This window comes from Lissotriton helveticus, chromosome 11, assembly GCF_964261635.1.
Source record: "Lissotriton helveticus chromosome 11, aLisHel1.1, whole genome shotgun sequence".
Taxonomy (NCBI): Eukaryota; Metazoa; Chordata; class Amphibia; order Caudata; family Salamandridae; genus Lissotriton; species Lissotriton helveticus.
Genome location: NC_136072.1, coordinates 1130198980 through 1130213440, shown reverse-complemented (window position 1 = coordinate 1130213440; position 14461 = coordinate 1130198980). Strand labels below are relative to the sequence as shown.

The 14461-nt window shown below is 43.6% G+C and overlaps 1 long non-coding RNA gene across 1 annotated transcript in view; it reads right to left on the bottom strand.

Annotated features, from left to right (window-relative positions):
• Positions 1-9972: 9972 nt before the first annotated feature.
• LOC144791582 (uncharacterized) overlaps positions 9973-14461 on the bottom strand; it is a 361016-nt gene continuing 356527 nt past the window's right edge. The window contains exon 5 of the long non-coding RNA XR_013602432.1: positions 9973-10191. This is a non-coding gene — a long non-coding RNA (uncharacterized LOC144791582). The remainder of the gene's footprint in view (positions 10192-14461) is intronic.

Sequence of the window (14461 nt, the reverse complement as noted above, 5' to 3'; positions counted from 1 at the left end):
CCGCCTACCTTTCTCACAAGATTCCTGTACCCTTCCACACCAGGCACCCAACAGCAGCTGGCAAAGCGTTTTGTTATGGCGCCGATGCGAAGAAGGCACATTCCTCCTGATAAGAACTGGTCTGTTCTGGTTCACTGCCGGTGAACAACACATGTAATCTCAAATATCACCTCTCACCTACAGAGGCTCAGAAGATGGCTGCAGTTTAGAATATGGAGTTGCTCAAGCATAGGCCTCTACTACTTGGCCTACATGAAGGCTAAAGTAACATAGCACACTAAAATCAGTACACAATGGTGGTGATCGAGGGTCATCACAGATCATCAGACCACTAAAGTGGCTCATTCACTACCTTGCACCCCTTGACCGTTGAACATCACCATTCACATATATCAAAAATAAAATCACTGAACTAAAGGCACAGCTATGACTGCATCAGTCAACTGCAAAATTGGCATTATTGCAAAGTAACTATGAACTGAATATCATGATTGAAAAACAAAACGATCATTGGGGCACCATATCTGTTAACTGTAAAAGCAGTATCAATGCATAATAACCAGCAACTAAATAAAATCTAACTGAAGAGTCGAGTGTCATTGAAACATTGCATGTCCCATTTAAAGGCAAAACCTTAAAAAACAAATTTTCAGAGTGAAAGATTCAAGACTGTAGGCCATATTTGAAAGAATACCTACAAGTGAAAAACTGCATTACAGAATCCAAAACATAATCAATAACTCTCGTGTTAAAGTGACTACTCAAAAACAGTGAATTCAAAGCAGATCATAATGAACTGGTTTTCTCTTTATGTTCTTTTTAAACTTACTGCATTACCTAAAACAAGAACTCAGGTGAAATGTCTAAAAATAAATCATCTTGTGTCATTTGAACCTCTAATTATTAAACTGCAAATTCTACTGCCAAGGCAGCCAACTGTAGCTCAGAAAATATCGACTCCAATTGCCGCAAAGTGTCTCTACTGAAAAAAAGTGTTCTTTTCTGTGAAAAAAGCAAAACAAAAAACACCACCGTCTCTTGTCAGGGTGCACAAGCAGTTCTCCTGTGCGAAAGACACACAGCTCTCATGCTTTCAAAGTCAGCCTCACTCGAAGGGGACAGTTCCAATTGCAGCATACTCTGATGATCCCTTCTTCGCTTAGAAAGAAGCAGTCCATCTATGTAGATGACAGCCCTCTGGCATCCAACTTCCTTAGTATCCCCTCGGCAAGGAAGAACCCCATCTGATCTGGTCCTCCATAGATCATCAGCTCCCGTCTGCCATCAGCCCCAGGACATCACCACCGTCCAGTCTGGCTCCAGGCTTGGGGGGGTTGGGGGTCCACTCTCCAAAAAATAACAAACTAAAATAATAAAATAAAATAATAAAAGGGGGGGGTGAGGGCCCATGCATACAGGGAGGCCATCACTTGCACCCCGACACCTCAATCTGAAACGATAAACAAGTATCACATGTCTTGCAAAAACTTCAATTCAAAAGCACATAATTTTCTTTTTACATCTCTCAAAGTCCAATATTTTAATTTCTGTCTGCAAAGCTCTCCTCTAGATCTGGGGAATAGCTTAAGAATGCTACCTGCATTATATTCTCTAAGTTTATTTGGGCAAAATCAAATTTTTCCTTACACAACCAGAGGGGCTGGGGAAGTCCCTTCACATCCTTCTCACTCCTTGCTATCAGGCCCCTCCCTTACAGAACTGTCCGCGTCTCAGGGCTGGCTCAGTTTCAACCATAACAGAGACACACTGCTCTGCCTCGCAACCCCTCCCTTCGAAGAGCTCACATTCCAAGAGCGAAGCGCCTGCCAACTTCTGTCTGCCCCGCCTACCTCCTCATAGGGATGGGGCATGATGGTGATAAAGCCTGCCCCTTTGTGCAAGCCTCCCTATCTTTCCAATTAAAGGAAGCTCCACAGTCTGAAGAGTGGAATCCCCCTCCTTTAACAAGCAGAGAGGAGACTGCTCCTGCGATTGCCCCCTCCCTTACAAAGAGCCCGGGAAAGAGGAGGCTCTGTGGAATGCATGTTATCTCCTCAAGGTCAAAGCATGTCAATACCCAGCCGTTCACAACCCAAAAGCTGTGGAATTTTCCATTCTGAAATGGAACAGCATGATGTCAAAAAAACAAACCCTTTCTTTCTATTTCTAAATGCTCTGCTCTTCGGTTTAGCTAATTCAGGCACATTTAAACTATCATGTATAAAACATAGGCAACCGTAAAAAGTCGCACACAAAATCTCATGGTACTTCTGTAACAATATCTGGGGTAGCAACAGTCAAAGAAAGTCTATGTTTGTTTAATTTGTTACAGTCAACTGTCCTGGGCAAAGAATGATCACATTTGTGCACCAGCTACATAAAATCATTTAAAACAGTAGTTGTTGGGGTCACCAACCCTGCTTCTGTGAAATCCTACCAAACTGCTATTCTGTCTATATGAGCCATTTTACCACTAGTGCAATCTCCCATAAGCAAATCACATTTTCACTCACGCTGTTCTGTCCAGTATCTTTTAGTGTGCAAAAGCACAGAGTCATGGTCATTTGACTTATTTTGTCCCTGCTAAAAGGTGCACATTGCTTTTGGTTAAAATCACAAAATAAATTTTTAAACCTTTTAATTAACCAGTCATACACACTCTGCTGTTGTACACTTTCAAAAACATATGGGCACATTTCTCTTTTAAAGCACAGTTCATCATACACTGTTGGATCTGATATATTTCCACCACTGGTGATCGTTAATTCTAAAACACGGGTCTTCTTATCTTTCCTTTCTGACTGAAAACCCTCTTCGGAAGAATTAATTAAAACAGCCTGTGTAATTGGCAACCTCACTAGATTTTCTGTAACATTTTTCACATGTAAATCATGCACGTTTAATTCTGTTTTCAAAGGAATATCCTCACACAATTGTGGATGCATATTAAACAACACATTAAAAATAACCCCACTATCTCTGTCTGAAATGTCATCCCACCCTTCAGGGTTATATTCTGAGATGTTACATTCACGTTGCAGCTGCGCACATTTTAAATGCATTCTTTTTACTGAACACTGTAAAGGGATCCTGCCCTTTCTGGCTAACGTAAAAAAGCTATTCACAAGCCCTTTATACAAAGCACATTTAAACACACAGCAATTCTCGTTCAACCAAACACAATTAGCTCACTCATGAGCCAGAACACCATATGGGCTACCCCCATGCAAATAAATCAACTGATATCTGAGAGTCTGCTTTCAATTGCAAAAAAAACAAAACAATATTTTCCCCTTTTAAATCAACGTTCATATCCTGCCGACTACGCCAAATTGTAATGACCTACTTCTCTGTATGTTTTGGTGCTTCTGTCAGTCACCAGGTCATTACTTACCACATCCTTTCTCAGGTTCCAGAAAGACACCACATTTCACAATACTTACCCAAGAAAGGAATAAACACTGACAACATATAAGACCATTGCCGAGGAGCTCGCAAATAACAACAAGTCACAACACCTCCACATCTGAGAGGGTACGCAGAGCAAGTCACAACACCTCTCTATCTGATAGGGTACAAAGCACATGCTCCTCCAAGCAATGTAATTTAGACATCCCTGATGGGAGCCGATTTCCCTCCCGTATCAACAATTACCCATTAGAGGGGAATCGCCCATCCCTCTGTAAGTACTTGGTAAAAAAGGGTCCCGACCTTCCCTCACAAGGAATAAAGACAAATTATATTCTCCAAGGGTTCTTTATTACATGATAATAGGATGACAAAAGAAAGAAATAACTAGATATCACAATAGACATTTGTAGCAATCATCAACAAATACATATACATAGAGCTGGAAAATAAAGGCATAGTTAGATACCATATGTACACCTGGAACACCTCACCATAATCTTAGGCGTCTGGTCATCTGAAGAAGGGTCCGTCTCTCTTTCCCTCTCTGGTTGGGTCCGGACTCTCTGTTGCACAAACACGACTGCACGTCTGCACCGTGATGTATCATCAGACCGCCAAAACACCAGACCAGCATCTCAGCTCAGCATCCCAGCTCAGCATCTCTCGGCATCTCAGAATCTCAGAATCTCACCCTCTCTCGGACCCCCTTTCTCTAATATAGAACTCTATCCTCCATCGAAGCTTCTGGAAGAACCCGCCTACCTTTCTCAAAAGATTCCTGTACCCTTCCACACCAGGCACCCAACAGCAGCTGGCCAAGCGTTTTGTTATGGCGCCAATGCGAAGAAGGCACATTCCTCCTGATAAGATCTGGTCTGCTCTGGTTCACTGCCGGTGAACAACACATGTAATCTCAAATATCACCTCTCACCTACAGAGGCTCAGAAGATGGCTGCAGTTTAGAATATGGAGTTGCTCAAGCATAGGCCTCTACTACTTGGCCTACATTAAGGCTAAAGTAACATAGCACACTAAAATCAGTACACAATGGTGGTGATCAAGGGTCATCACAGATCATCAGACCACTAAAGTGGCTCATTCACTACACGCGTCACGTTGTAGATGCGTCACGTTGTAAATCCTCGCAGCATGGTGCTAGCTTTACGCCGCCGCTTCGTCACAGAAGTGACGCAACAGCAGAGCAAAAGTGGCGCACGGGGCTTGTAAATCTGCCCCATAGGCTTTAACGAAGGAAGTGAGTAGCAAAAAAGAGGTAAAGAAGAATTAACGATGGGAATGAACGAAGGAAATAATGAAATAAAACCAATTTTATTCATAGGCACTGGAAATCACCTTCACTGTGATTTCTTATGGAGGATGAAAACCATTGATAACGATTTATTCATACAATTTTTTTAAAACATTGGAAAATTCTGTTTACAGCGAATGAAGTGCTGTATAAAAGATAATTTATTACATGTTAAGAGCCACTGCTTTGCACTATCTCACACTGAATCCTGATGCCAACTGCACACAAGAGTAAGGCTGGTGGAAAAAGGAGACTTGCATGTGCAATACCCCCCGACCAGGGGCGTAGCTAGAGCTTGTGGCGCCCGGGGCTACCCCTCAGATTGCCGCCACTTGGGGGGGGTGCTGGGGAAAAAGGACGGTGAGCACTTGAAAGATGTCCGAGTCTCCGAGGAGAGACACGTAGTATTGCTGCTAACAGTTACCTCGATCATGAAAGTTACATTTAGTTATTTATAAAGTTTTATATAGCGGAAACTTGATCCCGAAGGATATCAGAGCGCTTTACAATTTGAGGCAAAGGTAACAAATCAGAACATTAGTCGAACATGGGGAATCTAATGGGCATTGAGATGTTTACTCCTCTCAAAATCGGAATGGTTGTTTGTTAGAAATGGGGGTCTCTAGTTGGCAATGGCTGGCCACTGTCCAAGTGGGGACCCTTCTTCCTAAGTCAGAGTAAGGGGGCTACACCCTTTGATAACCCCTGCTCAACCCTGTGGTAACGTAGCACAAGCATTTAGGCTTATCTCAGAGGCAGTGTGTAAAGCATTTATGATCATACACAGTAACACAGTGAAGAACACTACAAAGGGACAAGTTGACATGTTACAGCTGAATTCCCAATTTCCCCTTGGACAACCACCAACTGCCAAAAACAGTCCACGCCTAATTATATCACCCCTGCATAACATGCCAGCTCAGTCGAGGAATAACTCTGTCAGCCCACCCACCCAGAATAGTACTTGCTCCCGACAATGCTAATTTTACTTCTCACATAAAATAGCTGAGTGCATCTTCTTACACGCAGGAGTACCACACGGAATTTGTACAGTGTTTTTGTTCACAATCACAATGAATTTAGGTTTCTATTAATTTCCACCACTACACAAAAGACTGCACCCTTGGCATTTACACATCACAGGTAACCTCTCAACTTTGAAACATCTCAACATCGTTTTGTAATTGTTTTGATCCAACAACAAGATTGATGCCCAACAAGACTGATGCTGCCCTTGAAATTACCAGGAGCCACCAACCAACCCTTACTACTCAAATGTAGATTAATGTTTGGGTGCCCACTGCCCACTGCCTTAACACGACACCACCCTAGAGTCGGCCCTGCTCACAGCCATGCGCTGTTCCCAGTACTCACCGCCATGCCCTCTTCTCAGTACTCACAGTCATGCCCAGTCCTCCTTCAATAGATTCACAGATTAAATTGAGCAAACAAAAGGTCAGTGGTCGTGTCTTATTGTTGCTGGACACATCCACGGCGGTTATTTATTCCTCGTGACTGCAGAGCCCGCAGGACTTGCCCTTCAGCCATTCTCTGCACGTGCAGAAGAGAGGCTGCGCCTTTCACCGTACCCTACAGCCAGTACAATTGCCTCCTGTGCAATCGGATTACAGTGCTATAAACTCTCTTTAGTAATGTTGTTTCACTTATTTTCTTAAATTGTTTAATGGTGTCCTGCAGGCAAGTCTGCAGGGTGCATGTTACATCTGAGAGCTGCTCAATGGTCATTAGGAGCAGGGCCCTTTCCTTTACACATTAAACGGCACGAACCTATAAAAAGGTGTACGAGACGACGGCTATGTCCTATACTACGTACCTATAAGTCGTGGCTTGAGCAAGTCTATAATAATGAAATCTAAGAAATAAAGTAGTCAAACGTTTTTTTATATAGCGCAAACTCGACCCGAGAACATTTCACATTCATTTTTAGGCAAGGGGTGATTAATTGATTTGTCCAGAATCGCAAGAGACTGTGCTGACTCGAACCGGGTACTCCTCAGTTTCACAGGGTGAAGCTTTGGCCGTTATACTACATCATCTACCGTGGTAGAGCACTCTGATTGGATCTTATACTAACTTATATTTTAAAATGCGCACAAATTCCCTCGAAAGTACAATTTAGAAGAACAATATGTTTGCAATGGAAAAGCTAAAAAAATCACAGAAATCCAACATTCATTGGTAGGTTGACAGACATAGTGCTCACGCATAAAGACGGAGTGCTCACTCTTAACTCACATCTCTTATCTCTAATTGAGCAAACTCATACTCATGCAGAATGGGTATTAGAATTCAATGAAGGAGGACTACTAGCGTGACTGAGCGAGGCTGGGGGGAGGAGGGGCAGGCCAACAACGGTCATCACATGATGAATGTTGAATTTTTATTTAATTTCGAACCCGGGCCGACCGTGACAGCAACTAAGACAGTGTTTACACTTACAGTCAGTATTTATTTATTATAATGCCCATAAGAACTCTGTGCAGTCAGTGCTTAGTGCTAACTTTACATATTGCCATATGTAAAACTAAAGAGCGCCGCCGGTGTGTGTCACAGAGGCCGCCGCGGCCGCAACGGGCCTCGGCCCATGACAGTCAGTGCCGGCCGCCTCAGGAAAGGTGCCGCCTGGGGCGGACCCACTCCCCACCCCACCCTAGCTTCGCGGCTGCCCCTGACAACCCCCCAAGGATGGTGTGACCCACCAGAGATGGCTGAGAGAGCGAGAGAATGCCAGAGAGAGGTCGAGGAGCATCAGCCTGGAGAAATAGCCTCCGGCTGCTGCTTCAGAAGCCACATTGCCATTTGTCTAGGAGTTGGAGTCTTTCAATAGAGGCATGTGACAGAGAATAAGATTTTCCAACATTCAGGCAATGGAATGCTGCTCAGAAATCTGCAATGTTGCCTTGCTTGAACAGCAAAAACATTGTGTAGTGCCACATTTACAATACAACACTCACCTCTGATTTCATGGGTCATGCTCTGCTAAAAATGCCTTGTTTGCACAACGCTAAACATTTAACACTATGCAATGGTGCAAAGGAAAGCAAGCATTGTGCTGTATGCATTTTGTATTTGAGGCACGCCCTCCAGTACAAATCACTGCGCACAGAGAGCCCCCAAGTGTATATAGCAATATATATGCAGTTTCACAAAACGTAAATGTAAAATGTAAATTGATACTTGTATAGCGCACTACTCGCCCGCAAGGGTCTCAAGGCGCTTGTACAAATACCGCTGTGGAACCCATCCTGGCTTTCCCTGTGAGGTGTCCACTCCTGGGCACCCCCAAGGTGGAGGCCAGGCATCCTTAGCATTGTGGGGGCCGTTGTGGAGATTAAGCAAGCTATTGCACAGAGTTGCAGAGTGGGACCCATGATTGGAATAGGCACCGAGGCGAGAATTATCAGGTCCATGGAATTTTTGAGCCCAAGACCGGCCGAGGCGGGGAATTGAACCCTGGTTCCAGGCTAGACCTCTGCATCAGGGTCTGCCGCTCTAACCATTGAGCCACACTTCTCCACGTGTACATAGTAGTTGTGTTTTGCTGTGAATGTTACTTTATTGTAGGTGATCCAGGTTTGTGTGCAGTAGTTTAACGGAAACAGCACCTTTGCTTTAGAAGGTGAAGTCATTTAGTGTTCCAGGTTTCATTTTAGGGTTCAGCCAGGTCGAGCCTGAGCAGCACATGCGCTGCTCTGCAGAATGCTGTATTTGAGCATGGAATGGAAGCCCCACCCTACTCTCCGCCCATATTTGTCATTGGCTTGTGTCATTGTCCTTCCTAAATGCTGGCTTCTGATTCGATAATAAGCTTGTTAGTCCCTCCTTAGTACCGCCTTGCCTTCATTTGAAACCTTTCTTGAGGACTCACCCTTTTACTTCTGTTGTTACACGGTAAGTCTTTTTTTTTAGTCTGTAAGCACTATTTTCTTTAATGAATTTCTCCCACTGCAGGCACTACATGCTTTCCTGCAACATTCAGCGCGCCATGCGCGTTTTCCCTTTCCGAGCAGCCGGGACCAATGGTGGCCGCTTCTTTGAATAGGTCTTGCATTTTAAAGAGTTTGAGCTATTAGCATTGTCAATGGCAATGCCTTTTATTCATATGTTAATTAGCAAAACAGATAAATAAAAGACATTGTCATTTACAATGCCAATAGCTTAAACTCCTGCGAATGCGAGGCCTATTGCATTGCAAATGCTTGTTTCAAGGGTGAATATATTTTCAGGCCAACAGCGAGTTAATTTCTCAAGGCAGGAAGTGCAATGGTGGTAAACTCTTCAAGAATTCAGAATTGAGAAGTGAGCCAGATACTCAACTAATATTCCATGTTCTTGATGGTTTTCAGGGCAGGGAACCAAGTTGTGGGAGTGAGTTTAGCGCGGGGACACACTAGCCTAGTGTAACCAGGCGCTTTATAAACTTGTATATTATTATTATTATTATAGTTCTTAACATAGACAGTGATGGGGCAAGAAAGTTCTTTGTGGAAGACTGGACAACTAGGATGTTACTGAAGGTTAAACCATTTTTGAAGAGTGTGGCAAGTCCTACACAGTGTTTTTCCGTAGGCTGCGTGGATGTTTTAGATACAAAACCAAACCGTGTTCAACTCAGAAAACGTGTGGATGGGCTTCTTTGATAAAACAAATTGGGCAGAATGTCTTTCCCTACTTTGATTTGAGTTTTGGGAAAGTTTGCGGCGTCTGAGTCTATATCCCTGTTGCAGGTTTACACATTTATATCTGGCTGTGAAGTGATCCAGTGTCATACAAAGGAGCTCTAGGCGCTGTATCAAATGGTTTGCTATGCAAACTGCTTGTGGCATGATGCAAATGAACTGAATCTGGACTGTGGAGTATAAGAAGTCGTGGCTGTAGAAAGAAGAGACAACGCAACTATAAAAGTGTCAAAAGAGATGGGGTAACACCACGTAAAAAGGAATCTATGAGTGCGAAAGAAGCATGTTCCAGCCCAATCTGGATACCTCATGGTGAGAGGCAAGAGGCTTTGTTTGACTGCTCTGAGAAGCAGTTTCTGTTCTAGCACCTTGGGCAGGGTGCCCACAGAAAACGCAATTGAGACTGATACAACCTTGTAGAGTGTAAAACACTTTTTATCCTTTTTTTAATTAAAAAAACATATGTATAAAACAAGGTTAAAATGATTTTTAAATGACAAAAGTTTTAACATTGTGAGTTTTAATGAACTGTACAATAAAGTTATTCTCATTCTCACAGATGAATAATAGGAGAATCAGAGTCCTTTGTGGCTGCCGTACGAAGTTATGCACGCACTTCGCACTTGAAGTGCCACGCCGAGGGAACTGACAAACCATGCAGTGGACGTGGGAGTCATTAGGAGTCTCTTTCTGTTTACGTTCTGAAAGGCTTTTGAACATTGGTTTTCTCTCTGGGGAATGCTCCTCCCCTGCTGGCATTTCTTTATTCACCTTGTGTAAAAATGGACAAGAAGAGTTTCAAAACCCTCTAAAGAAGCAGTACGACTCAAAACTGTCAGCTCCTAAAAAAACAGTTTAAAACATTTATATATTTATGTAATGGTCTGTAGACAACAATCTTGTGAATAAAACAGCTTTGAAAAATTATCCAATTAACTGAGATACCTTTGTCTCTCAGTTTGTAGCTCTCCTCAGCAGTAGTGCAGAAAATAAACTCAAACAGCAGCTGAGTAGGGAGCCTATACTACTAGAGAGGCACTCAGGAGCGGCTTGTGTTGGAGAAAAGAGGCGGACGGGGAGGTGGGGGAAGGAGGGGCGACAGAGACAAATAGAAAAAACAGAAAAATTACTCACCTGCAGCCCTCCAGCATTGTGTCGCACTCTTCTGCTCCTCCCCTCTCTGATGCAGGCAGGCATAGGCTCCCAGCCGGCCCTGCGGCCAATCCTGAAGCTGCTCTCATTAATGAGAGCAGCATCAGGATTGGCATGAGCGCCGATGATATGCGCTCCAGGAAATACTGGAAGTCTGCGCCTGCTGTCTCCAACCCCGGCAATGCAGCTGGGATTGGAGAGAGCTTCACTGCGCATGTGGGTTTGGTCGGTCTCAGACGGCCGGCCAAACTGAAGGCAGTGACAACCACTCCCCATCCAGGCTGTCACCACCTTGGCCTGACCTCAAGGCCCGCATTAGAAAAATAGAATGATAATAAAACAGGTTTTTCCCCTAGTGGCGTAGCTAGACCTTTTTGCCAGCAGTCGCGGCCCCTGCGGGTGCCGCCCCGTGGTGGCCACTTGTAGGAATGGGAGGGGCTGCTGGCGATTCCTGCGAGGCCGCCCCTGTGATGTATTCCTATAGGTTCTGTATCGATCCCCCTGTTCCTGACCCTGTTCTGGTTAACAAATTAACTAGCAGCCATCCCATGATGCAGAAACCGTTATCTGATTAAGCCACACCACGGCACAGGAACGCGTTATCTGATTAGGTCATAACGCTTGCCATCTAATTAGGCAAGCAATATTCCTCCAGCCCCTGATAAGGCATACGGAGTTCTCAAAACAAATCAAACCTATGACAACCTGGGAAAATCCCTGGGCCATTGTTTTGATTTCTCAGAGAACTTAAGTAAAAGAATGTGCTAACGACCAGTTCGTATGACATCCTTTTTGACGTATCTATGTCCATCCTTACGTCAATCTCGGCACCTTACAGGTATAAATATTACCGATATTGCCTTAAGCAAACACACGCGGTGGTGACGAGATCGGAGCAGCAAGACTTGCCGAGCGGCCAGCAGACAGCGAAGCCCGCTGGCGCAGCCCCGCCTTCCTGACGCGCTGAGAACGACACGCTGCCTTTCTCCTGCCGAGAAATCCAGCTCCGGCGCTTCCAAGCAGCCCTTGCAGGCAACCTGGAATATCGAGACCAAAGACGAGAGATACCATCCCTCAACCATCCTAGATCTCAGGTACAGAACTGAATAACCCCTTGCAGAGAATTCTTGAGTCAGTCACTTGGCAAAACAACCTTAACTTAAACTGCTACTTTCTACTCCCGCCCACGTATTAGGCTTAGGTCAGGTACACTGGGGTAGGCGTAGTTAGAAGCACCAGTTGAGTACGATTAGTCAAATGTATATATGTATGTATCTATTTTATCCATTTTAACTAGCATATGGCTTAGAAACCATATCAATGCTTTTACAGTATTATTTCATAATTCTGCTTTTATTGTATGCACTTTACTTAACCATAAGTATTGCGATAATATCGATCCATTTCTCTTGTACGAGAAAAGAGACTGATCAATAAACAACATCTTTTATTGAACACGCCCGTCTCTTCCATTTCTCTACAATCTGGTGAAACTAAGAATGCACGTACTGACTGAGTAAAATAAGTTGTCTTTTGTTTTCACACGACTCTAGAGATACACTCTTGATTAGGGGAGAGCAAAGTTGTCATGTTCTATGGTTGTCAGAAACTAAATCCCTTCTTGTCTATCCAGGGAGGTTCAACTCCTCCTTGCCTATTCGAGAAAGTTTCTAGTGAACTCTGAGCTAGCTGGCAAACCCAAAACTTTAAGTCTAATATCGACAGTAGGAGACCTAGTTAACGTCTGGTCTAGGCCTATACTATTGAAGGTATTATTCCAATGCGCAGAGCCTATTGGGATAATAGGAACTACACTACATGGCGCCCAACCGTTTGGAAAGGCGATAAAACTAACGCAAGACATTAGAGTAACTCAGTCGTGCTTTTTCACTCAGACCCCTTTTTTCCCATAATACTCCAAAGACGTCTGGAGTGGGTGAAAGGTCATATCCGCCAAACCTCGCAGGAGGAAACTCCTATGTATGGTTCTTGGTTTAGTCAACGTTGAAGGATACACTGTTCCAAAATATTGTGCATCTAATCTTTGTTTCCATAAGAACCTGATCTGCAAACAAACAGAATAACCTTCCTAACAGTAAAATGTCAGAAAGTGATGATGAAAGAGAGGCAGTTAGAATAGCAGCTGAACTCGTAGCAGCTGATACTACTATGCAAGAAGCAGACCCGGATATAATACTCATCCCGGTCAACATAAGAAAATCTATAACTTTAAAACTTATAGAAAATGGACTGACACCGAGAGGTGGCACAGTCATATTCGTAATTGAGGCACACGAATATCGGCAGTCAGAGGTATTCTATTCATGGATACACTTTCCAGCAGCAAACGCTGTAACAAAGCACTTCCACTATTACAAAACAGAGGAACCTCCTAATGAGTACATTCCTTTCGAGGAGGTGGAAGTACCACTTAAATTCCAAGAGCACCTGCTCTTGTTTAATGGCGCCCTAAAACATAATAATCACATCACCAGGCTCGGTCCATTAGGTAGACCAGGAGCAACGTGGCCGGTCCTAGCCGGATACACACCACATCCAGACATCGAAAGAATGTCTGCAGCAGATCTTTTAATACAACTAAAACAATTAATAAAAGTACATAGGCAATTAGTCCAATATGTAATGCGGACTTCAACAATCCAACCGGCAATCAAAATTCCACAGCTGACCCCTCATCAGGGGAACACAAATAAAATTACACCACAGAACATACAGTCCTGCCTAGGTAAAGTACCAGCTAAACGGGAACAAATACCATTCTGGTTAGCACAAAAAATCACCCAAATAGAGGCGGTGTTTCCAGACACCACCCCGTTAGAAAAACACAGGATTCTGACTTTCTGTCTTCCAATGGGAATCGCACCACACGTGGAGGACTGTGACACTTGGGGTACAGTCTTTGCTTCCATTTACACAAAAACGCATGGTGTTCCATCCATCTCAGTAATACCAGATGTGCTAAAACAAATTCAAGATGAATACGGTCCAGAACCCGCTTTAACTCTTGGTATGAAATTACTAAAAGACTTCAAGCAGGTCTCGGCAATACTATTAGCCAACATAAAGGGAGAAGCAGCAAATGTGGCGATCCGCCAGAGGTTAAAAGAGACAGATATAGCAGACCAACCAGCTGAAATTGCCAGAATTATAGAAAAATCCTATGAGGAACTAGGTAGAGATAGTTTAGGTGGAATACCAGTAAAACCCCAACTGATTGAAAGTCCTGAAAAAGTATTTATTAAAAATAATTTAACAACACCAAAAAAGAGCTGGGATGGAAACAAACAATCCAATCCTAAAGAAAAGAAATTCCAGTCCAGAGGAAGGTCTCCTCGGCGGAGAGAAAGATCTCCGAACCAAGGACGCAGGTCTCCCCAAAGTGAGCCCTCTGGGAAAAAATACAACCTAGAAATAGGGATAATATAAAGAAGCCTGATAGATATCAAGAAATTGATACACGTCCCTCTCAATCTTTTCAGACTTCCTCGCAGAAATCGGAAAGAAGAGGACGATCAGAACACAGGGAAGAGCACGTCAAGTCCAAAGACAAGGAACCTGCTCATCTAAATAAGAAATTATAATTTCCAAAAAAGAAGGTAGCCAGTATTAAAGTAATCAACAATGCCGAGAATACTGAGGACACAACTGAAAAACGGAGAATGGGCTCAGACAATGCTAGACAGCGCAGCAGAAGTGAGCATAGCTCGCAAAGTCCTTATGAATCATCTGGAGACAGTGGACACGAATGAATACCTTCAAGTGGAAACTGCAGACACCAGAGTTAGCAAACCTCACAAAATATATGAAATAACTTTACGTATAGAAGGGGATAAGACTAGAAAAATAAGGGGTCTATTTTGGGATAATC